At 44.5% G+C, this 23,776-nt stretch overlaps 1 protein-coding gene across 2 annotated transcripts in view; it reads right to left on the bottom strand.

Moving 5' to 3' along the window:
- The window catches only part of SUGCT (succinyl-CoA:glutarate-CoA transferase), a 488,805-nt gene that overhangs the window by 205,516 nt on the left and 259,513 nt on the right, over positions 1-23,776 (bottom strand). The gene's annotated exons all lie outside the window — the stretch shown is intronic.

The raw sequence follows: 23,776 nt of genomic DNA on the forward strand, positions 1-23,776 counted from the left end.
TAGGGGCGGTGTAATGTCCCTGAACAACTTTCAGGGATCCAGGAGAAAAAAAAACACCATTCATAAGCAAAGGATAAACTATGGGAGTGGAAACACCGAGAAAAAGCAACTGCCTGAATACAGAGGTTGAGGGGACATGACAGAGGATAGACTTTAAATGAACACTCTAATGCAAATACTATCAACAAAGCAATGGGTTCAAATCAAGAAAACATCTAATGCCCAGTGGACTTACGCGTCGGCTATGGGGGGTGGGGGGGAGGAAAAGAAAATGATCTATGTCTTTAACGAATAATGCTTGGAAATGATCAAATAAAATATATTTAAAAAAAAAAAAAAGAAAAGAAAATGTTCTTTCCTCTGAATTCTTTAGCCTCCCAAGGCAAGCTGTCTAGAAAAATAGGAGCGAGATCAGGGGGAACGATCGTTTCAGTCCCATGTCTTCGCTGCATTCCAAATGAGAATTGCAATCAGAAGATCAGACAGATGTCAGGGATTCTCCGAGACCCAGAAGAACAGAAAGTCTATCTCTACCCAAACCATTCTTCTTCTTTCTTTTCTCCTCTCCCCGTTCTAAACCCCCCATTAGCACATATTCAAATCATGTCTAAATATGTGAAAATTTTCCTGAGACTTAAAAAAGTAGGACCAGAGCAGTTAATCTTCTTTCCAAGGCCAAAAAGCTGAGATAATCCATTTTTTTCTGTGAAAACCTCTTGGAAATGTTTTCCTTTTAGTAAAATTTATTAACTTAATAGTTTTCTATAAAAGGAGATGTTAAAAATCGAGGGAGTATTAAAATGATTTGCGGAGACTCATAAAACAATAAATCGTACTTTGTATGTACAGAAAAGAAGGAAGGGAAAGGCGGGATCAACACTACCCTATTTACGGGCCATGGATGCCTTTCTTGGGTCAGCATTCTGGGGGGGGGGGAGCCCCTCAGCCCTGTGGCCTTATGTAACCCTTTGTGCTCTGTCCACACGTGTCCTTCTTATCCCGGGCTTCCTGCCCCCCAGATGACAAGCTCCAAGGGACACGCTGGATGCCAGGCTTGGCCGGCCATCTCTTAGCCTCCTCCCTTTTCAGGGCATTCTCCAGCCAATCAGTGAGAAGCAGGCTGTGGAGCTGGGAAATGGGCCCTCCAGTCCGGCCGGAAAGGCTCTACCTGCCCCATCTCAACCATTACCCAAGTGCCTGGCTTCTTGACTGCATTTATTAGGCACCTACTGTGTGCAAGGCGCTGTGCCAAGGGCTAGACACCAGACACGCCAAGAAGGGAGGTTCCTGCCTCCAGGACTTTACATTGGAACGCAGAGAGACCACAGAGAAATGGGGGCTGAGCTATGGGGGGGGGGGGGGGGGGGCGGCTCCTCGCCGGCTTGTCCTGGGTCCAGGCCCTGGAGCTCCAGGGAGGTTCTGAGGCTGAGGGGATCCCCGGCTGTCCTGGCTGCTTTGCCAAGCCTTGAGGTAAAGAGCTGCCCATCCCTCCAGGCTAGACCAGAGGCGGGGAAAGTGGAGGCGAAAGCAGAGGAGCCCTTTCTTCGGTGGAAGCCATAGTCGGCTCTCTCAGGCCGCTGGGCCGCTATGGGGTTGGAGGAAGCCGGGGTTAAAGGCAGAGCAGCGGCCGGCAGGGGCCCAGGAATGCTTCCATATGCTCTTGCTGGCAGCGGCTCTGGGTCAAGGGAACCCGCCCCAGGCACCGCGGAGCTTGGAGAGAGATCACATGAGAGATCACGTGGACGTTCAGGTCACCCACCTGGCCGGACGACCCGCAGCGAGACCTCCGGCCCCGAGGTCCGGCCTGGCGCTTGGCTCGCACAACAGAGGTCCCTGTCGAGGCTCGGCTCCCCTCCCCGGGCTGAGGGAGCCCAGCTGGAGCCCAGCAGCCTCACACTCCCTTGGCCGGGGCTCCGTTTGACTTCACAAGCGCGCATTAAGCTCCCGCTCCTGGCCGGGCAGGGTGCTGGGTTCGGCCAGAAGCCTCTCGAGGAGCTCCACAACCTCTACTTGAGTCTGGGACCCCCGAGGGCAGTCTAGGAAGAGGCTGGACGAGGGGGGGCCTTCGGGCACGCGCAGACCGATGGAGGGTAGAACCTGCTCGGTGATGCTCCCGATGGGCTCCAGAGGAGTCCTGGGACTCCTCTCAGAGCAGCAAACTATTCCCAAAGCTCTCTGCTGTGAGAACACCCAGAGCTGGGCTTAGCCTGAGGTCCACTGAGACCTCCAGATCTCGTCAGATGAACCAACTGCTCTTCAGCCTACCGGCCCCAAGCGGACGTGTGAGCCCAAAGGGCAAAGGGTGGATTCATCCTCCTTGTCTCTTCAACTCCAATGTGTCCAGTGACCTCTGCCAGGCACTGAGCATGTCGCCTCTTTCCCAACTTGTTGTTTGGGCTCTGCTTGTTAGTGTTGTGTCTGGAGAAGCCGAGAGAAAGTCCCCCCCACCCAGGGCAGTTCCCGCGTGCAGACGCAGGTGTGGGAGGACCCGTTTCCCCACCGTTAGGAGCCCGTCTCGTCACCAGGACTGTCATCACCAACAAAACGCCTGAGATTCCTGCCCCTCCCTGGGCTTTGCAGAGCGCCGGGCATGGCGGTCTGTGCTCTGCTCCCCTGCTTGACGCTCATAAAGCCCAGGAGGTGGCCAGCACAGGCGCCATCAGCCCCCCTTTCTAAACGGAGAAACTGTGTCTGGGAGAGCGGAATGAGTGGGCCCCAGTCACCCAGCCGGTGAGCCCGAGCCCATCGGCCTTTCCACGTTTAAATCACTTTCTGGGAAGGAAACTGAAGTTCCCGACCCTGAGAGACGACTGACGGCTGGAAACGCTGGTGAAAGGCCTCGATCCCACGGCTACGCCCCCTCCCCCCCCCCCCACCTCGGCACCGAGCAGTGGGCCGTCCTCTCCTCAAGGCATGTCAGAAACGAGAGCGAATCTCGAAGGGGGGAAGCCATTGGCACGCCATGAGATCAGAGTCAACTGAAATAAGGGTCCACGTTTGAGTTCTCAAAGCCTGAGACGTAGAGGATCTCGGGGCCTCTGGACATTTTTACTGAGAGCCCAAAGGACCCAAGGCAGGCTCGCTGTCCACGTCATGAAATCGCTAACCAACAGGGACCCCCGCGATCCTTCTTCTGGTCCCCAGTTCCCATGGTAACATTCCACCCCGCTACCACGGGCTCCTTCCAAGTCCCAGCTTCCTTACTGGCCCTTGAAGCTAACTAGGGCTCCACACAATAGACTGCAGGCCCTGATCTCAGGAGGGCCCAGTTCCAAAAACTCATTTTCAGTCCGTTGTCTGGACCGCCAAATGCCTTTTCCCATTCGGATTTAACCTTCAGAATGTTAATTTCCCATTAAACAATGTTATAAATGGTGGTTAAGTTCCCAGGCCAGCTGGCCAACCCCATTTAATCTATAAATGTGGGATCTTAGGATTTAGAGCTGGAAGCCACTCCGGCTAACATCCTGTCCAACCTCCTCTCACAGGAAGGAGTTTTGGTGACTTGTCCAAGGTCACACAGCGAGGAAATAGCAAAGTCAGGCCATGAGCCAAGGCTCTCTGACTTCCCATCCAAGCTAAAGGGGACTAACCATGCCAGCCCAAACCAATCTCCTCTTTCTTTCTAGCAGCAGACAAAATGTTGAAAAAGGCCAAGGTTTTGGCCTATTTGTCTCCAGCATCCTTCTCTCTTTGCTTTGTGGAACCCCTTGCAACAAGACCCCAACAGCCTCCTCACATTGGCACTTACAGAGTACCCTATAGGAGACTAGGAGGGAGAGAGGGAGGGAGGATGGAAGGAAGGAAGGGAGGGAGGGAGGGAGGAAGGAAGGAAGGAAGGAAGGAAGGAAGGAAGGAAGGAAGGAAGGAAGGAAGGAAGGAAGGAAGGAAGGAAGGAAGGAAGGAAGGAAGGAAGGAAGGAAGGAAGGAAGGAAGGAGGGAAGGAGGGAAGGAGGGAAGGAGGGAAGGAGGGAAGGAAGGAAGGAAGGAAGGAAGGAACGAACGAACGAACGAACGAACGAAGGAACGAAGGAGGGAGGGAAGGAACTAAGGAAGGAAGGAGGGAAGGAACGAAGGAACAAAAGAAGGAGGGAGAGGAGATCAACAAATCACCAACATCCCAATTGCCAGGGTTTTTTGCAGGGAGATGATTACCTTGACCAGTCCTCACCTCTTTATTTCTGCTATAACAGCCTAATTACAAGGGATATCGGATAACTATGAAGGTGATTCTCAACCCTGACTATGCCTGGAAAGGCTATAGAAAAGTTCTTTCTTAAAAAGACCAAGAAAACCAAAGTCCATTGTGACTTTTGCAGCTGCTAGTCAATTCATCGACTACTTTCTTCACTTGTTTCCATTTTTCGCAACAACCAAATGACTCTCAAATGAGTCACACATCGATTCATCAACATCCTGCCACTTCAGTGATGACCCATTTCCTCCTCTTCAAACCCTCAGCCCCTGGATCTCAGCGGGTCTTCAAGGGTTCCCTGAGGCTCAAACGGGCTAAGTAATTTGACCAAGGTCACATAACCAGTGAGCATCAAAAGCAAGATCTGAACCCAGGTCTTCCTGGTCCAATAATGGCACTGTCTCTCTCGTTCATCACAGAGATTGTGCCAACACGCCTGAAGAATAGCTGATGGGAAGCGATGTTATAGGAGAAAAAACGGAGTCAACCTTGATTTGTAAAAGGGAAAATGCTCAATAACTTTCCAACACTTCAAGAGATAAGAAGTGGGTAAATGATGTCTGATTTCCAGAAGACACCAGAGGACTCTGAACTCATTCTATTGGGGGGGGGGGGGGGATGGAACTGTTGACAAAGGACTAGGATGCACGGATAAAACCTTTGGTTTAGGTTGATGTTTAAACATGAGCAGACATAAAAATGACCCTAGAACTAGACGAAGGAAGGAGAGCTGGATACCCAGGCATCCACCCAGCCACCACCCCTGCTGCTGCCAAAAACACTGGCAAAAGGGGGGTGGGATAGCTTTGGCTGCCCTAAGAATGGAGAAATAGGGGAAAGAAAGGGAATAAGCATTTATGGAGCACCTACTAAATGCCAGGCACTGTTTTAAGTACTTTGCAAATACTTAAAGGTTACTCAAAGGTTAGATTTGAACCCCAATCCCAAGCAAAGCCCTCCACCCCCTCCATCCCACTGCCTCTACCTAAGTACTGTGAACAGAGTAGGGACTTGATGAGCTTCTTAAATCGTATGGGTGCACTACCATAGCATATCGCTTGCATAGGGGGACTCTTCCAGGCCTAACATTCTATGACATCAAGTCGATAAGCCACTAAAGAAGGAGTTTGGCTCCTGTTTCCAAAATAGACTAGGGCTGTGATTGCTTTCAAGCTACCCTCTTGGGCAATCCCATATGCATGTCACAAAAGCATTTGACTAAAAAGCGAGAAAGCCCGTCCATCACTTGGATGTGTTTGTCCCTGGGACACCCGATCTCAGAATGTTGGGAAACATTCGAATGATGGATGGAAGGTTTCCCCTTCCAGGCAGATGTCAGCCAGGTTGACTTTGTGCTGATCGTGCACTTTGGGAGCTTCTTGGACGGAGAGAGCCCGCCTGGTGGATTGGGTTTTCCAGTGACTCCATTGCATCCTTCTCTGCTTTCTTCATGAGCTTCCACCAGAAAAAAGCAGGCAGAGGAAACGCCGGGTCCAAAGAAGGGTTGGAGAGGCCTGTCCTCAGCAGGTGTCCTCCTGGGCCCAAAGGAAGTCAACAGCTGTTCTCCCAAGGGTTGGGTGCTGTGTCTGAAAGAAACGCTCACCTCCCAACATGGCGCCAGATATTCACTCAGCGCCCCGACAAGCATGATGACATCACTGACCTGCCTTTCACACAACCTGGGTTTGAATTCCTTTGAATCCTCCTCACAAATGGCCAGTGCTCCGCAGGCTTTCGGGGTGGAGGCAGGGGAGTTCAGCAATTCCCTGCGCTCTTCATATTCACTCATCACCCATTTTTCTCTTCACCACGGCCAACATCACAAAAACAGAATTTTCTCCCCTATATGGTTTGAGAGGATGCATTACTTACACATGGCTTGGTGGGAATCAGAGAATTGGGCTTCATGCCCAAGCACTACATTACCCAAAAAAAAAAGGCAAAAACTAAAAATACATTTGAGAGTTTCTCTACTTCCAAAATGATAATCTGGAAGATTAGGGGACAACATTTTTGTCGAATCATTCCATGTGGCTATTATCTCGGACATGATTCCTAGCAAACATATAAGGAAAACAAAGTAGTGACTCTGCCCTGGATCCCTGACCTTCCCAAGGAAGAAAGCAGCATCCCTTCTGGGCATTTTTAAGCCACTGCAGCCCTCTGGGAAGCCCAGTTCAGGCGTTTGTGTTTTTGCTAGGACTGACAAAGAAGATGTGATCTGTCTAAGCAGGTGGATTTCTTTCGAGAAATTGCTGGAGCATTTTTGTTCCTGTTGTTGGTTGTCATCATAAAGTTCTTGGTCCAGAAGGAAAATAAAAGGCCATGCCGGGGGAATACGCTGCAATGAAGATCATGGCGTTCGTTGTGTGTGTAAAAGATCCCTGGGCGTTCAGGGCAGGTAACTAGGCGCTGCCCCGATAGTAATCAGATTAAAGACATCATTTCTGCCCGTCCAGAGCAAAATCCCAAGAACAGACACAGAAGAAGGACGATACAGCTCAAGGAGCAGGGAGGAACACCAAGAGCTTTCAACGTAGGAGAGAGAAAGAATAAACCAAAACAGAATGATGCACCTATAAGCCGATGCCACAACAATACACCCAGGAGCAAACTGATTTGTTCTTGAACCTTGGACTTCTGTTTCTGGATGAGGAGGAGCCTGGTGAGCATTTGTAGGATTCAATGAACTGGAGTTCTAATAGTGCAGAATTGGATCGAATGTGAAGTATAAGATGAGGACAGCTCACTTAGAATGGGAGTCAAGATTTCCTGCAGTGACACAGTCAGGGTTTTCATCCCACTACGTTGTCAGTCGTGCATAGCATTGAAGGTAGGTGTCATGGGCTGCTCCATAGCATAGTCCCCAAAGTTGATTATTATGATTTTAAAGAGCCCGTAACAAACTGGACAATAGGGAGAATACTTCAGTTGGAAATGCTGCCAGTGGAAAAAAGAAGAGAAAGAAAAGAATGAAGGGAAAGGGAAGGGAGAGAAAGATGTGCCAAAAGAGGAAGAGGAGGAGGACAAGGAGATTTATTACATCAGAACAAATTGAATTGAACAGAATGGCACGAAAGTGGTCATAGTAACTCTGAAATAGAACTAAACGTCAGAATGCTGACCTAGAATACAGAATATTATAAGACTCACAGAAGAAATACAATAAAAGTTCAGGGTTATGCCAGCTTTTTGTAGTTGACAAATAGCTACAAGGAACAGAAGCACTGCAGGGACAAAAATAGAGCATCTTTTAGCTGTAGAGACAGAGGGCCACCATCAACAGCACATTCCCCTTAGCAGAGCAAATGGTCAGACAAAAGCTTCAGCCTTATTTAAGGCAACGAGAGAAAATGGGAACCAAGTGGAGACTGAAGAAACCTCCACTGCAAGCACTCACTGATTGAAGCATTTTCAAAATCAGTTAGTTGCGGGTACCTAAAGTGAAAATTACTGGATAGGTAGCCAGGGAAGATAATAAGGTAGCAGCTAAATATCCAGATGTTTTGAATAAAATAATCAGTCACTGGATACATTGATCAACACAATTTAATGTGGATTAAATGGGTTTATTCAGGGAAAGGATGCCTTTGGGAAACTTACATTTCTAAGAAAGAAAAAACTCAACCTGTATTTAAAGTGTCGAAGACCGAGTCATCTCAAAAAATGCAGAAAAAGCCTTTGACGATACTCTTTTGTGTTTAAAACCCTACAAATATTGGGACAGAGAGACCTTTTTTTTTAAATATCATAAAAAGCATCCATCTAAAACCAAAAGCAGGCATCATATGCAATGAGCATACACTAGAAACTTTGCCAACAAATATGGGAGAGAAGCAAAAATGCACACACTCCCTACTATTATTACACATAGTTCTAGGAATGCTAGAAATAGCAATGACAAAAGAAGGGAATTAAAGATATGAAGAGAGGTAAAGAGGAGACAAAACTATCCCTGTTTGCTGATGATATGATAGTTTACTTGGAAAACCCCAGGGAATCAGCAAAGATACTAATCAAGACAATTAATAATTTTGGCAAAGTTTCAGGCTACAAAATAAATCCCCCCAAATCAACAGCATTTCTTTATAATAATTATAAAACATGAGAAGCAATCATAGAAACAGAGATCCCATTCCAAACAACTATAGAATGCATAAAATATCTGGGGATTAACTTTCCAAAGCACACCAAAAACTTCAATTACAAAGTACTCCTTAAAAAAAATTAAAGAACTTCAATAAATGCAGGAATAGTTAATGCTCATAGCCAGGTCATGCAAATATATTTAAAATGTCAATACTACAAAAATTCATTTGTTATTTTAACGTTATATAAATTATCAAGAGGATACTTTACTGAGCTTGACAAAATAATAACAAAATCCATTTGGAAAAAGAAAAATTTAGAACATCAAGGGAAATTATGAAAAGGACAAAAAGGGAATCGCACTTTTTGTTTTCAAATTACATATAAAGCATCAAATATCCAAACCATATGGTACTAGTTAAAAAAGAGAGATAGGTCATTGGAACAGACTAGACAAGGGAGATTTAAAAACTCAATTAAGGAATGTTTGACAAAGAATAAAACACATTACCTTATTCTAAAAGGATACACAAACTTAATATCAAAGATCACACTATAAAAAATTTAGAAGAGAAACAGATTATATACCTTCCCTAACTATGGGTCAGAGGTGCATGCTTAACCAATAAAAAAAATGGAGGCAAAAGGGGAAAAATATGAGCAATTACAAATGATAGAACAGATAACTTTGATCATGTGAGACTGAAGATCTTTTACACAGACAACATTAATGTATCGAGGATAAGAAGGGAAATGTTCAAATAGGAAAAAATATTAGTATCAAATTTCTTTGATAAGAATTTTCTATCCAAAACATGTAAACAATTAATAAATGTATACAGACATAGATATGGCTAATAGTCATTTCCCCAATAAATAAATGATCAAGAGATATAAACAATCCTCAAAAGAACTGCAAAGTAATCACAATGAAAGGAAAACATGTTCCAAATCATTGATAGAAAAATCAAAACAAATCAAATCAAAACAAATGAGTTTTTACTACTTAGCTTGCAAACTGAAACAATCAACTAACAAATGGCAACAATCGATATGGAAGGGATTGTGGGAAGAAAGGCACACTAACACATTATTGATGGAGCTCTGAATTGGTACAACCTTGCATCTAAAATGTCCACACTCCTTGAACCAGAGATTTCATTATTGGACTTCTGCTTTGAGGAAGCAATTGATAAGGGAAAAGTACCCATATTCCAAAATACTTATTGATAGCTAAGAAGTAAAAACAAAATAAATGGCTAAACAAATCATGGGTGACTAAAGCTGTTGTTTTAGCCTACTTAATGGGAAAAAACAACAAATATCCTATTTAAAGCATTACTGAGTTTAGATAAAAGTCCAGGTCATCCCAACTACACTTGGTTCATTGTATGAGGGCATAAAAGTCTTTTTTCTTTTCTTTTTGCCACCAAACAACATCTTTATTGAAGCTTATGGATCGAGGAGCCACTGCAATATGTAAAGTCTACAACTTAAAAAAAAAAAGATTGTTTTCTTTTTCTTTTTTTTCCCCATTTAATAAGATTGTTTTTTGAACAGGCAATTGCAAAAACTACAAGCGATGCTGCAATTTCCTTAATTGACTTCTGGAATAATTGTAACATCAAAGACGTAACCAAAAATATTCATTATTGGCAAGAAAGAAGCATGCTGTGTGGAAGCGTGCTTCACCACTCTGTCCAGATAGTAATTGTGAAGGCTTTCCCTCTCAAAGGAAGAATGTCATGGAAGAAATACCAACACAGGAAGAAAGTAGGATTTGGATGAACTAGAAAATGGCAACATCTAAGAACCGCTTGTTTTGAACTCAGAAGAATCGTCTGGTGATTTTCTTCAAGTAGATCAGCAAAGAATGTTTGAAAAAACCAAGGGAGGAGATAATGTGCAGATGAAGGCATTCATGCTTAAAGAGTTGGATTTGAGCTGTAGAAGTCATGAAACAAACTATTATGGATGACTTCATGTAGAACAAAGCATGCCAATTTACTGACGTATGGATTGTGCTCTCTCTACCTACCAGAGTATGTTTGATGATTTAAGGAATAAGAAAACACTTCATTCTACACTAAAATGACTTAAATGACGATAATGTCATTTTGTCCTATCATCACTATAGGTTTATCTTTAGGTACAATATTCAGTACTTTTTTAATTTTTCCTTTCTTTAACTATTACTTCATAATGAATCAGAAATCCATTTTCATCTTTTGCTACTTTATGATGTTTATAAACAAATTAAAAAAATTTTTTTTAATTTTCATCACATCTGATTATTTTGCTCAGAATCATAATTTCAAACAAATGAATTTGAATAATGCAACCATTTCATGTGATTCACCATTCAAACTAATAGGGACCTGGCTGTGCTCAGGTGAAAAGTTCTAATAGTATAAATTTTGATTCAAAGCAATCTTAGAGGTAATCTAATCCAGCTACCTCATTTTGTAAACAAAGAAACTAAGGCCTGAGGAGGAGGAATGACTTGCCTAGGGTCACACAACTTATAAGTGAGATGTTATAAAATATAAATAAGCACATTTGTTGATTACTATTTATTCAACCATAATTCACTCACTGAACATAGAAGCCCATGGTAGAGGATATTTTACTCATTCACAGTATAATTTATAGTTGGAAAACATTAGTGATGATGAAATTCGCACAGTTTTCTGAAAAATTCCTAGTGAAAAAAGATATTTAATGAAATCAAAAGTCTCATGGATGAGACCATTTTCTATAAATTCAGAGCCAGAAGGGGTCTCAGAGGCCATCTAGTCCAACTTCTTCATTTTATAGATAAGGAAAAAACAGAGCCCATAAATATTAAGTGACTTGACTGAGATCATATTTTTAGCAAGTGGTGGAGCTGGGACCTTGAAACCAGGCCCCCTCTGACTACAAACCCAGTCTTTTTCCCTTGATACTTTTCTCCCTTCCTTCCTTCCCTCCTTCCTTCTTTCTTTCCCTCCTTCCTTCATTCTTTCCTTCCCTCCCTCCTTCCTTCCCTCCCTCCTTCCTTCCTTCCTTCCTTCCCTCCTTCCTTCCTTCCCTCCTCCCTTTCTCCCTTCCTTCCTTCCCTCTTTCCTCCCTTCCTTCCTTCCCTCTTTCCTCCCTTCCTTCCTTTTTTCCTTCCCTCCTTCCTTCCTTCCTTCCTTCCTTCTTTCCTTCCTTCCTTCCTTCCTTCCTTCCTTCCTTCCTTCCTTCCTTCCTTCCTTCCCTCCTTCCTTCCTTCCTTCCCTCCTTCCTTCCTTCCTTCCTTCCCTCTTTCCTTCCTTCCTTCCTTCCCTCTTTCCTTCCTTCCTTCCTTCCTTCCTTCCTTCCTTCCTTCCTTCCTTCCTTCCTTCCTTCCCTCTTTCCTTCCTTACCTCTTTCCTTCCTTCCTTCCTTCCCTCCTTCCTTCCTTCCTTCCTTCCTTCCTTCCTTCCTTCCTTCCTTCCTTCCTTCCTTCTTTCCCTCTTTCCTTCCTTCCTTCCTTCCTTCCTTCCTTCCTTCCTTCCTTCCTTCCTTCCTTCCTTCCTTCCTTCCTTCCTTCCTTCCCTCTTTCCTTCCTTCCCTCTTTCCTTCCTTCCTTCCCTCTTTCCTTCCTTCCCTCTTTCCTTCCTTCCTTCCTTCCTTCCTTCCTTCCTTCCTTCCTTCCTTCCTTCCTTCCTTCCTTCCCTCTTTCCTTCCTTCCTTCCTTCCTTCCTTCCTTCCCTCTTTCCTTCCTTCCCTCTTTCCTTCCTTCCTTCCTTCCTTCCTTCCTTCCTTCCTTCCTTCCTTCCTTCCTTCCTTCCTTCCTTCCTTCCCTCTTTCCTTCCTTCCCTCTTTCCTTCCTTCCTTCCTTCCTTCCTTCCTTCCTTCCTTCCTTCCTTCCTTCCTTCCTTCCTTCCTTCCTTCCTTCCCTCTTTCCTTCCTTCCCTCCTCCCTTTCTCCCTTCCTTCCCTCCCTCCTTCCTTCCTTCCCTTTTTCCTTCCTTCCTTCCTTCCTTCCTTCCTTCCTTCCTTCCTTCCTTCCTTCCTTCTTTCCTTCCTTCTTTCCTTCCTTCCTTCCTTCCTTCCTTCCTTCCTTCCTTCCTTCCTTCCTTCCTTCCTTCCTTCCTTCCTTCCTTCCTTCCTTCCTTCCTTCTCACTTACAGCTGCCCCCTCCAACAACTACATTTAACAAATATTGATGGTGTTGAATGATGCTACCCAAAGAAAGCTTTGTTTTCATCAGAAAGAGGCACCTGTTCAACCAAAGCCAAATCCATCTTGTTAAAAGTCAGTCCGCTAATGGGCATTTGTTAAGCATTAACTGTGTTCTAAGCTGGGGGACTGAGAAAAGCCTCCAAAGATAGGATGGAGCTGAATCTTGAAGGAAGCCAAGAAAGAGAGGGAGCACTCTAGGAATGAGGGAGAACCAGTTCAGTGACCCAAAGAGGGGAGATGGAACTTGTCTCTAAAGTCTGGCCAACACTCCTGTAGTTCTAGACTCTCCCTCCAGCGTGATGCAGGGTGGCCTATAAGAAGGCTGGAAAGGAAGGAAGAGCTAGAAGACCACAAAAGGAGGGCTTGACTTTCCATGTTGATGATAAAGGGCAGCTGCTGGAGTTTATGGAGTCTACGACTTCAGGAAGATCACGTTCGCATCTGAGCGCTGAGTGGACGACAGACTGGCCAAGGGGGATGGCTGAGGCAGCGAAACCCACAGGAGGCTAGTTTGGCTGTGTGAGTGGACACAGTTGCCGTGAAGGTGGAAACAAGGAGACCGGGCAGGAAATGGATGTGCGACTACAATAGACAACCAGCTCATAAACTCTCAAATATTTTGTTTGGCATTTTGTGGTGGGTCCCCTCCTCCCCGCCAGGCTACCCTGATGCCACTTTGCACAGCCCCCAGACACACCACTAGACGAATGTGCTCAGGATAAAACTCAAATTCAGAGCATAAAGCCACAGCGAACATTTTTATAACAACAATTTTCATTATAGGGAGATTGATAAATGTGTAAATGATGAAGAGAGTTATTTATAGGTTAAACTTGCCAGATGCTGCTCATGTAAATATCTTAGAAAAAGACACATGTGCGTGCACACACACACGCCAACACACACACACACACACACACACACACACACACACACACACACAGAATATTCTACAACAACAAGTTTGAAAGCCTGAGAGGCAATATGGCCAAAGGGCTGTTGTGCTGGACTTGGAGTCAGGAAGCCCTGTCTTCAGATCCCATCTCTGACACTTCCTACCTGGTTGGTCCTATACAAGTCTCTTATCCTCAGTTTCTTCACCTGTAAAATGGGGATAATGAAACATGCAGAACTGATCTCAAAGGACTGTTGTAAGACTCAACTAAGATAATGTATATAAAGTTCCGGGCAAACTCTAAAGCACTAAGGAAATGCCAGCAATTATAATTAAGATCAGCAGAGCCCTCCATGGGTTGTGATTCTGAACAAACAAACAAAGCCCAATAGCGGCATAATTCCATATGGGAAGGAAAGAGGAGGGTCGCTGCAGCTGCTATTCTCAAGGGGAGAGTTCCCTTCCTGCCCCTATGGCTTTCCGGTTTCAGCGGATTAGAATGAGGGGAACCACATTAAAGGATTGCATGAAAGAAAGAAAGAAAAGAATGGAGGAGGAGGAGGAAAAGAAACTTTAAAACAGAGAGAAGTTCCTCTAGCAGAAAGACCCACTGGGCATTCTTTTTGACCAGTCACCCATGCAAGGCTTAACCCTTACGCCTACTTGAAAGATGTTGCCATCGACTTTGGTTTTGAAAAGGAAGTTGGATATCCTTTATTTATCTTTGTTTCTATTTTAATCAGGGGCGAGGAAATGGTTGTCTTTCAGTATCACAATCTGCTGCCCCTGAAATGACTGAGAAGGGACTTCTGAGTGAGGAATCGGTGGCCCCCAAGAGAAACTAAGGAGCAATGGATCTGACAGGAGCTTAAGGCAAACAAATGAAACCCAATGATGCCAGAGCATCTAAGGAGGAAACCAAAAGGAGGGCAACAAACAGATGAAAAGTGGAAAAGATCTGTTGAAACTCCTACAACAAAATGTTTGCTTTGGGCTTTTCCCACCCAGGATAGTGGAGCAGCGATTTCTGGACTCTCCCATCAAGTGCTTGCTGTTCCCCAAAGGGGAAATGGATATGATGCCGAAGAACAGAACTAGCTAGGAAAAGCAGTTGTGCTTGCTATGTGAAAGAAGAGCAAAGGCTCTGTCGTCAGCTATGTGAAAGGTAGGAAGGAGACCAACAACTTGCCTTGTCCTTCTTGTCCCTAGAAAACAAAATTAAGAGCAATAGGGGAAAAGCATGCACACACACACACACACACACACACACACACACACACACACACACACACCTATAAACATATATTTTCCAATGGTGCTCTATGGCTTAATATAAATAATGGAGCATCAGTTCATGGAGAATTTGTGTTACAAGTCAACCAAAGAGTTGTGAACATGTTACAAAAGCGAAGATAATATGGGGGAAATGGTGCAAAGACCTACCTCAGACAGTCAATAAGGTGATTTTTCTCTAGAAAATGTATAATCAAAGAGGGCAAAAAAAGGAGCAATCACACCATGAGAGCCAAGGATAGTCAACGGGATAGCCCGCCGACTATCTGCAGCCGCATATCAAAAGACCCGAAACAAGGCCACTGGCTCCTTCCCCATGAAGATTTACGGGAGACCCCTGACAAGAGTTGCATGGGGAGGAGTAGACATGGATGGCTGCTATCTGACTTTAGTGAAGGTGCTCATAATCTGTGAGATTACAACTCCAAGCACTGGAGTCAGGAAAAAACTGCCCACACAAGCTATCCAAAAGTAGAAGGTAAGGAGCTCCCCATCTCATTTGAGGTACTTAAGAAGAGGCTGAATGACTGCTTGTCAGGTATATTTCAGAGATGATCATTCTTCAGTGAGAGGCTACATAAGGGCTATGTCCCCTCCAACTTATCAATTCTAGGGTTCCATAACAGGGCAAAAGCACATATTCACTCCTACCCAAGGGGGAAAAAGTCACTTGCCCTCAGTTTCCTCATCTATAAAATTAAGGTTCATAGAAAGCTAGAAGGGAGCTCATCAGTGGCCATCTAGAGCAATATGTCTTAGATCCCTTGGGTGATCTCTGGATCATGTATCTAAATGCACAAAATAAAATGCATTCAGTTATAAAGGAAATCGATTATCCTGGAGTAAAGGTGTACGTTTTCCCTACCCACAGTCCCCCTAGCATCGTCTCCCTGAAACTCGTACAAAAAACCCACGTTAAGGATGACTGAGCTGGTCCAACACCCTCAAGTTTCAGATGAGGAAAGTAAAGCCCCAGGAATCTGAGCACATGCCCAAAGTCACATAGGCGTAAGGGTCCATGATGGGATCTGAACCCAGATCTTTCCTCTTCAGCTTTGGCATCTACATCTTTCTAGAAAATCAGGAACATTCATTTCCAAAGAATCAATCAGGAAATTGGTCTCAGCACGTCTGTGAATACAAGCCTTCGTTCCTTGGGCACTGGAATAAAGAAGGACTCTACCACACACACACACACACACACACACACACACACAGAAACATTTGCTCTACCAGAGAGGTAAGATGACATAGTACATGGAGGGACTGACCTTGGAATCAGGAAGTTGTCATTTTCAGTGGCATCCGACTCTGGGAGCCCATTTGGAGTTTTCCTGGCAAAGACCCTGCAGAGATTTGCCATTTCCCTCTCCAACCCATTTTACAAATGAAGAAACTAACATAAATGGGGTTAAATGACTTGCCCAGAGTAGCACAGGTAGGAAGTGTCTGCGGCCAGATTTGAACTTATGAAGATGAGTCTTTCTGACTCCAGGACCAGAGCTCAGTAGCCTATGGAGGCACCTAGCCTGCTCAGACTAGCTGTCAAAAAGTCACTTAACTTCACAATAGCTCAAATGCCCTTTCAATTACATGAAAGTTATCAGTTTGAATTGGTGGAGGGACTTTTAACACCAGGAGTTCCCAACCCTATAGAAATCAAATACTTAGACCAAAATCAGAGTGCATCTGAGTCACAACTACACAGTCATATTTCATCTCACCGAATTCAAACTAGATGTTAACTGCAAAGTAGGGGAGAGTGGCAAAGACACCCTATCTCAGAAAAGCAAATTGATCACGGAAGGCCAGCTCACACCTGAATACAGACTCCACGTCCGCCATCTTGTATTTCACTTTGGGAGCTCAGGAATTCTCAGTGGACTTGACCTCACCTCAGATGTGTTGGGCTCAAGTTTCATTCCAGGAAAATGGTTTTTAAAATACCCAGAATCCATCTTACAGCCATCTGTGGGTGGGTTTGGTGGGAGTCTACAATTGTTTGTTTGGAGTTTGAGGTGGGGGAGGATTAGGGGAAATGTGAGGAAGATTGGCTATTCAGTACCAACAAATTCTATTTGGCTTCACTTTTCCCTTTAACCAATTAATGTAATGAGCTCTAATTCAGAGTTCCCTCTCAGCTTAATTTCTTTAAGTAGCAAATCCAGGCAACATGGTGATCCTTAGAACTTGAACCACTGTGAGTGAAATGCCAAATGAAGCCCCAACTCAGTCTAAATTCTTGCTTCCCAATAGCTGTTCGCACCCGTATTTTAGAGACCAAAATATTCAACAAATAGTGCGCCTGAGTGCCCAAGGGTGGCTCTGAGATGGCCTCTGCAAGAAGGTCGGATTTGACCTCAGTCTTGAAGGAGGTGGGAAAATTAACCACAGAAAGATTAATTGGAAGCTGGTGATCATTAGGGGAATGATTGGCAATCCACCCACCACTTAGGTTTCTTTAATACTGAGAGTGAATCTGAAATCTCTGATCAGAGATATAAAAATAAGAAAGCATTGGAGTTTCTTGGCATTAGGATTAAGCCCTGTGACATTTAAAGCTTTCTTCTGAACTACAAGAGCACTTTCTTTTGCCAAAGACCCAAAATCAAGGGAGGGATTCCTGGGATTCAGTGCAAGATTTAAAGGTAGGATCTGAGTTCAAATCCTGCCGTGCTACGGTGCAGAATACTTAAATCATTATATACATTTAGTACATTGGTATAATTCTCTTTTATCATTCATTGATGATATAGTTCACACATGACGAGAAAAGACGACGGGTCGGCCAAATAGCCAGAATGGAAGAACAACTATGGATAGACTCCAGGGTTTGAAGAAGTCTCAAGAACTAATGTACCAGTTGGGCCTTTCTCCTGCAGAACGTTTCAGTATTTCTGGAAATGCATGGATGAGAGGAAGATGCGGGCAGATTGCACGGGAAAGGAAACTGAGGAGAGGAGAGGTCTCTCCTGGAAGCCTCAAGATAGGGGAACACCATGAGTGGGGTCCATTGAGGTTCGTAATCACTATTCCTACTGACAACCACCAGCACAACTAACTCACCCAGAAACCTCTCTAGTACCCTCAGAAAGAGTGTCCGGGTTTCTCTCCACAGAGCGGCTGTCCCAGGAGAACTAATAAGATGTGTGTGTTGTAATGAAAGTACTTTATTATTTCTAAACCCCATGCAAACATCTCATTTCCTGAAGATTGTGATGTGGTGCACAATACATGGTTTGTCTTCTTTCAATCACATCCCCTGTGTCAAAGGTACAAATATGGAAAAGTTCCTAGGGTGATATTTCCAATAAAATTCCCCTAACCATAAATTAAGGGAATATAAATGGCACTTTAAAGAAAATTGATTTTATTGATAAATTTAAGCTTGCTTTGAACAGGGATGGATGGCTGATTGTTTTCAGATTCACAACACGACACAGACTTTTTGTTTTATATGCTACATAGCCTCTGAGGAAAAGAATTGTACCTCGAAACACATGGGCATTCAGAAATTTTGTTTTTAAGCTCACTGGACCATGCCCATAAAATTGGGTTAAGAAAGCCAGAGACTTTATAAAATGGTGCCCCAAAGTGGAATTCAATGGAAGTTAACATAGTCTTCAAGCAAAGACAAGGATGAGGCAGCACAAGGACACAGAATTTTCCAGAGTGGGATACTCATGCCCTTGATCTGTCATCATTGCTTGCGGCTCCCAGAGACCGTATTGTTTGGGAGCCAGAATAAAAGTCCAAAGTCACAGGGATAAACTATGAAGAGCAGTCAGTTGCTTTGTGAATGAACATATTGGTGCTAAACTCACAAGGGCCATTGTAATCGATGATAGCTACATGCAGGGTCCCTCTCAGTACTACAGTCCTCCTACAACCCAAGAATCTAACCAGGAAAGGCTATACATAATGAGGGTTTTGGGAAAACCAAGGCTATGGCTCAGCAGACACCCGCTAATTCATCTATTCTAGATCAGTCCTCTCGCACACTTGGTGAAAATTAGTCATTCTTCTAGTGATGGTGAGATATTGATTAAATTGATAGATAGTGCTTTTTCATTACAAAATGCTTTAAAAAGTTGACTTAATCAATCAAGGACCCCATGAAGTTCATATTGTGAGTATCATAACCAGGTTACCAGGCGGCATAGTGGATAGAGTGTTGGAAAACCTGAGTTCAAAGCTGGCCTTAGACACTTAACTAACTTTGTGTGACCCTGGGCAAGTCACTTACTCTCTGCCTGCCTCCACCTCCTAAATGGGAATAATACCCATACCTACCTCCCAGGGCTGCTGTAAACACAAAGTATGATGATATCCATAAAATATGTGGTAACCCTAAATCTCTACACAAAAACGCTTAAGTGTCATTTCTCACCTGGCTGTACTACTCTGGGTCTTCACTGACTTGCCCAGGTTCCTTCTCCAGCCACTCCTGCCAAACACATGCTTTTCAGCTTTCTTTGATGTGCTCTTCTCTCATTAGACTGTGAGCTGCTTGCTGCTTTTGCTATGTGTCTCCCCAGCACTTAGCACGGTGCCTGGCCTACAACAGGCTCTTAAGTGTCTATTGATCTGCTAAAATGGGAGTGATGATGATGATGATGATGATGATGATGATGATGATGATGATGATGACGATGATGATGACGATGATGACGATGATGATGATGATGACGATGACGATGATGATGATGATGACGACGATGATGACGATGATGATGGCGATGACGATGATGATGATGATGACGATGATGATGATGATGACGATGACGATGACGACGATGATGACAATGATGACGATGACGACAATGATGATGATGATGACGATGATGACGACGATGATGATGATGATGTTTCTACAGTGATTTAAGGCTTGGGAGCCTCTCTTTGTGGGTGTGCAAATATATAAAATCTCATCTGACACATTTCATCGACCCCAAACTCTGAAGGCTTTGAGTCCTCTCACCAAGGCAGTGCCTTACCCTCATTCCAGAGGTCCGGCAATGACGAATGCACCCCAGCTCCTGCCTGAGTGGTGAGGAACTCAAGATGAAGCCAGAAACACCATGAGTGGGCACGAACAATTAGGGATTTAGTTTGGCTCAGTTAGGCAGAGCTAGAACAGGGCTTCATTGTTCTTTTGAATTTTCCAGGGAAGATAGGGGAGGTGGGAAGGAGAGAAAATAAATGTGTGTTCATTAACAAATACACAAGTAAAGGGGGCAACTGGCTGGCTCAGTGAATAGAGAGCCAGGGCCAGAGATGTAAGGTCCTGGGTTCAAATCTTATACTTCCTAGCTGTATGACCCTGGGCAAGTCACTTAACCCCCATTGCCTAGCCCTTGCCACCCTTTTTTTCTGCCTTGGAACCAAAACACAGTATTGATTCTAAAATGGAAGGTAAAGGTTTGTTTTTGATTTTTTTTTAAATACACAAGTAAAGAAACAGCCTCAGAAAAGTTAAATGATTTGGTTAAGGTCTCAAAGTCAGTTAAGGGTAAAGCCCCCCATTGAACCCATGTTTCCCAATTCCAACAGAGTCCATCCATTTTCTGGGCCTTGTAGGTAAAATATTAGCAAGTTCCCATGAGGACATGGCTACCTCCTACATTCTTCCCTTAAGATAAAGCAATGCCCCCCACCATTTGAATTCCTAATCCAAAAAAAGATCATTCAATGCCCATTTTGCTCATGCTATTATCTGCCGACATTCCTGTGCTCCATCCCCTTAGCATGCTCCTCTCTCAGCGGGCCATCTCTTATTACCTCCTATTAGCGGTCCCTGCTGGGTCCCCATCAGGGAGGTGGACTCTACTCCCACCATCTTGCCTCCCCAGCAGGTCTTCAGAACGATAAACATGTGGGAGGGGGAGGGTAAGTGTATAAAAAAAAGGGTGAATCACTGCAAAGCCAGCTGGAGAAGGGGAGAACACTAAAAATGAGAGAGGTCAGGAAAGGATTTGTGCAGGAGGACGTGGGGAAGAAGACCGTCCGGGCTTTGAGAGACAGCCTCTATAAAGTCACGGAGAAGGGACGTGGAAGTGTGGCTAGAAGAAGGAGGTGAGAAAGGAAGTCAGGTTCAGGAGGTTATGGGGAGCCAGCAAAGGACTCGGAGCAAGAGAGTGGCATCACCCGATCAATGAATAAGGAAGATGGCGGTCTCATGGTGAAAGAGGGTCTGGAGGTGAGAGTGTCAGCAGGAAAATGGGGGGTGAGGAGAGTCCAATTGGAGCAACAATGAAAACGAGGAAGCTGTCACGGAATGATCTATCTTATACATATCTTTGTATACATCGATCGTTACATATAATTAGTAGCAGGATGGTGAACATGAGGTTAGAGATGGCATTCTGGAATTTTACATAAAATCATGTCTGTATAATTTTAGGTCTGTGTTTATGTGTATTATTGTATCGTGCAGATTATGTGTTCCGTGTTGTTCATGAATGTCTACAGCTAATATTACAATGTAATTTTACACAGAATTATATCTGTGAAATTGTATGAGGAGACAGACAGGCAGACAGGCAGACAGACAGACAGAGGAGGGATTGTGGGTCTGGTTGCAGAGCACCACGATCACGGGAATATCGCAATAGTCAGTCCCCAGTGCACGTCCAAGTCTCTTCACGCTCTCCTGTAGTTTACTCAGTATGTCGGGCCATCGTTTAAAATACTCTGTTGCTGAAGGACGCCCATCCTCGGAGCCTTCGGTCAGAAGCTTTTTGCCTCAGCGTGGATGGCCACGACCGATTAGGCGGGGGCTGCTGAAGGCTGGGCGGGTGACAGGAACTTCTTGAAGGCAGACGTCGGCGAAGTTGGTCCTGTCAGCTGACTCTGCCTTTCCCTTGAACGCTTAGAGGCCACTGTAGGGTCAGCCACTGGCCTGATTTCGATGTCGCAGGGACGGCTGCCAGAGCACACACAACACTGTTCTATTAGGGGCCCCTTTTGTGGCAGCCCAAACAGTAACGTCCAAGATCAGCGATCACAGATCACCATCGTGATGAAATACCGAAAGAAAAGTCTGAAAATGAGTCTGTGAGACTGACGAAAATGCGACACAGAGACACGATGTTGGCAAAATGGCACTGATAAGCCCTCAACCCCGGCTTTCCCCGAACCCTCGACTTGTACAAATGCAACCTTTGTGAAGTACAACACTGACAGAGACACCTCCTCGTGCTTTGTGTGTGTGAATACACAGATGTGTGTATATTTATGTGTGTGTTGTTGCTGTTGTCATTCAGCCATTTTTTAATTGTATCCAGCTCTTCGTGACCCCATTTGGGTTTTCTTGGCTAAGATCCCGAACCGGTTTGCCATTTCCTTCTCCAGCTCATTTTACAAATGAGGAAAAGAAGGCAAACAAGGTGAGATGACTTACCCGGGACCACGAAGCTATTCAGTGTTTGAGAGCAAATTTAAACTCATGTCTTCCTGACTCAAGACCCAGCACTCTATCTTGTTCCATTGTGATAGATAGATAGATAGATAGATAGATAGATAGATAGAGAGATAGATAGATGGGTGGGTGGATGGATGGATGGATGGATGGATGGATGGATAGAGATAGACAGATAGATTGATGGATGGATGGATGGATAGATGGATAGATAGATAGATAGATAGATAGATAGATAGATAGATAGATAGATAGGTGGGTGGGTGGGTGGATGGATGGATGGATGGATGGATGGATAGAGATAGATAGATTGATGGATGGATGGATGGATAGATGGATAGATAGATAGATAGATAGATAGAGAGATAGATAGATGGGTGGGTGGATGGATGGATGGATGGATGGATGGATGGATGGATGGATAGAGATAGACAGATAGATTGATGGATGGATGGATGGATAGATGGATAGATAGATAGATAGATAGATAGATAGATAGATGGGTGGGTGGATGGATGGATGGATGGATGGATGGATGGATGGATAGAGATAGATAGATTGATGGATGGATAGATGGATAGATGGATAGATAGATAGATAGATAGATAGATGGATAGATAGATAGATGGATGGATAGAGATAGACAGATAGATAGGTGGATAGATAGATAGATAGATAGATAGATAGATAGATAGATAGATAGATAGATGGATGGATGGATGGATGGGTGGGTGAGTGGGTGGATGGATGGATGGATAGGATATGTGTCAATGTATATATTATATCTTCTCATACTAATTGTGTACATGTATATATGACAGTATGAATATATGTATAATATGATGTATGTTAGGATATCTGTATCTATATCTCCTAATATTAATACTAATTAATAATAATAATAATAGTGTGTTTGACTGGAGAGCTACCAGAGAGGATACCAGACTTGGTGACTGGACATTCAAGGTAATGGAACAAGAAGAGTCAAATAGAGCTTCAGGATTTTGCGAGTGTGCGAATCATGACCCCATTAGGATTGCTGAAGCCAGAAGGAGCAGTTCTTGGCACATAGTACTGAGGTGATGTTCAGGCCATTTAGATCAAACCCCTCAAAGGAGGTTGAGTGATGTGCCTTTGTCACACGGATGGCCGGTGACAGACAGAGTTTGAACCCAGGTCCTTGGCCTCTAAAGCCCCTGAGCTAGACATCCACTCTGTCCAGTGGCCTCCGGTGAGGGAGGAGTGTATGGGGAGAGGCTAATCACTGGCTTAGTTTGGGAAATAATGAGTTTTAAACTATTGGACCAAAGGACTGAGCTGGCTCTGGGGAACATTCAGAAAGGGCAGCCTTGGAGGAGAACAGGAGATTCTGGGGTCTGTGATGGGAGCCTCCATATCTCCGTTCTCCTCTACAGACTCGCTCCTTCTGGACATATTCCTCAGGTTAGAAGTTGAGCTTGGCCAAGTCTTCCCAAGTGTTTCCAGACAGTTGTTTTGACAGCATTGGCACTTGCATATACACACACCGCAGGGCAGTGAAACCCTCTGGTGCTCCCCTAAAGCAGAGCAAAGCAAACATCTTTACAAGGCGAGGCCTTGAGGCCTTTGGGAGGGCGGCCTTCATACAATCAGCCTCTCCGCTTGCTCTGCAGCTCGCTGCCTTCTGAAGATGGATTATAGCCCTGTAATGGGCTCTG

This window comes from Monodelphis domestica, chromosome 7 (assembly GCF_027887165.1).
Source record: "Monodelphis domestica isolate mMonDom1 chromosome 7, mMonDom1.pri, whole genome shotgun sequence".
NCBI lineage: Eukaryota > Metazoa > Chordata > Mammalia > Didelphimorphia > Didelphidae > Monodelphis > Monodelphis domestica.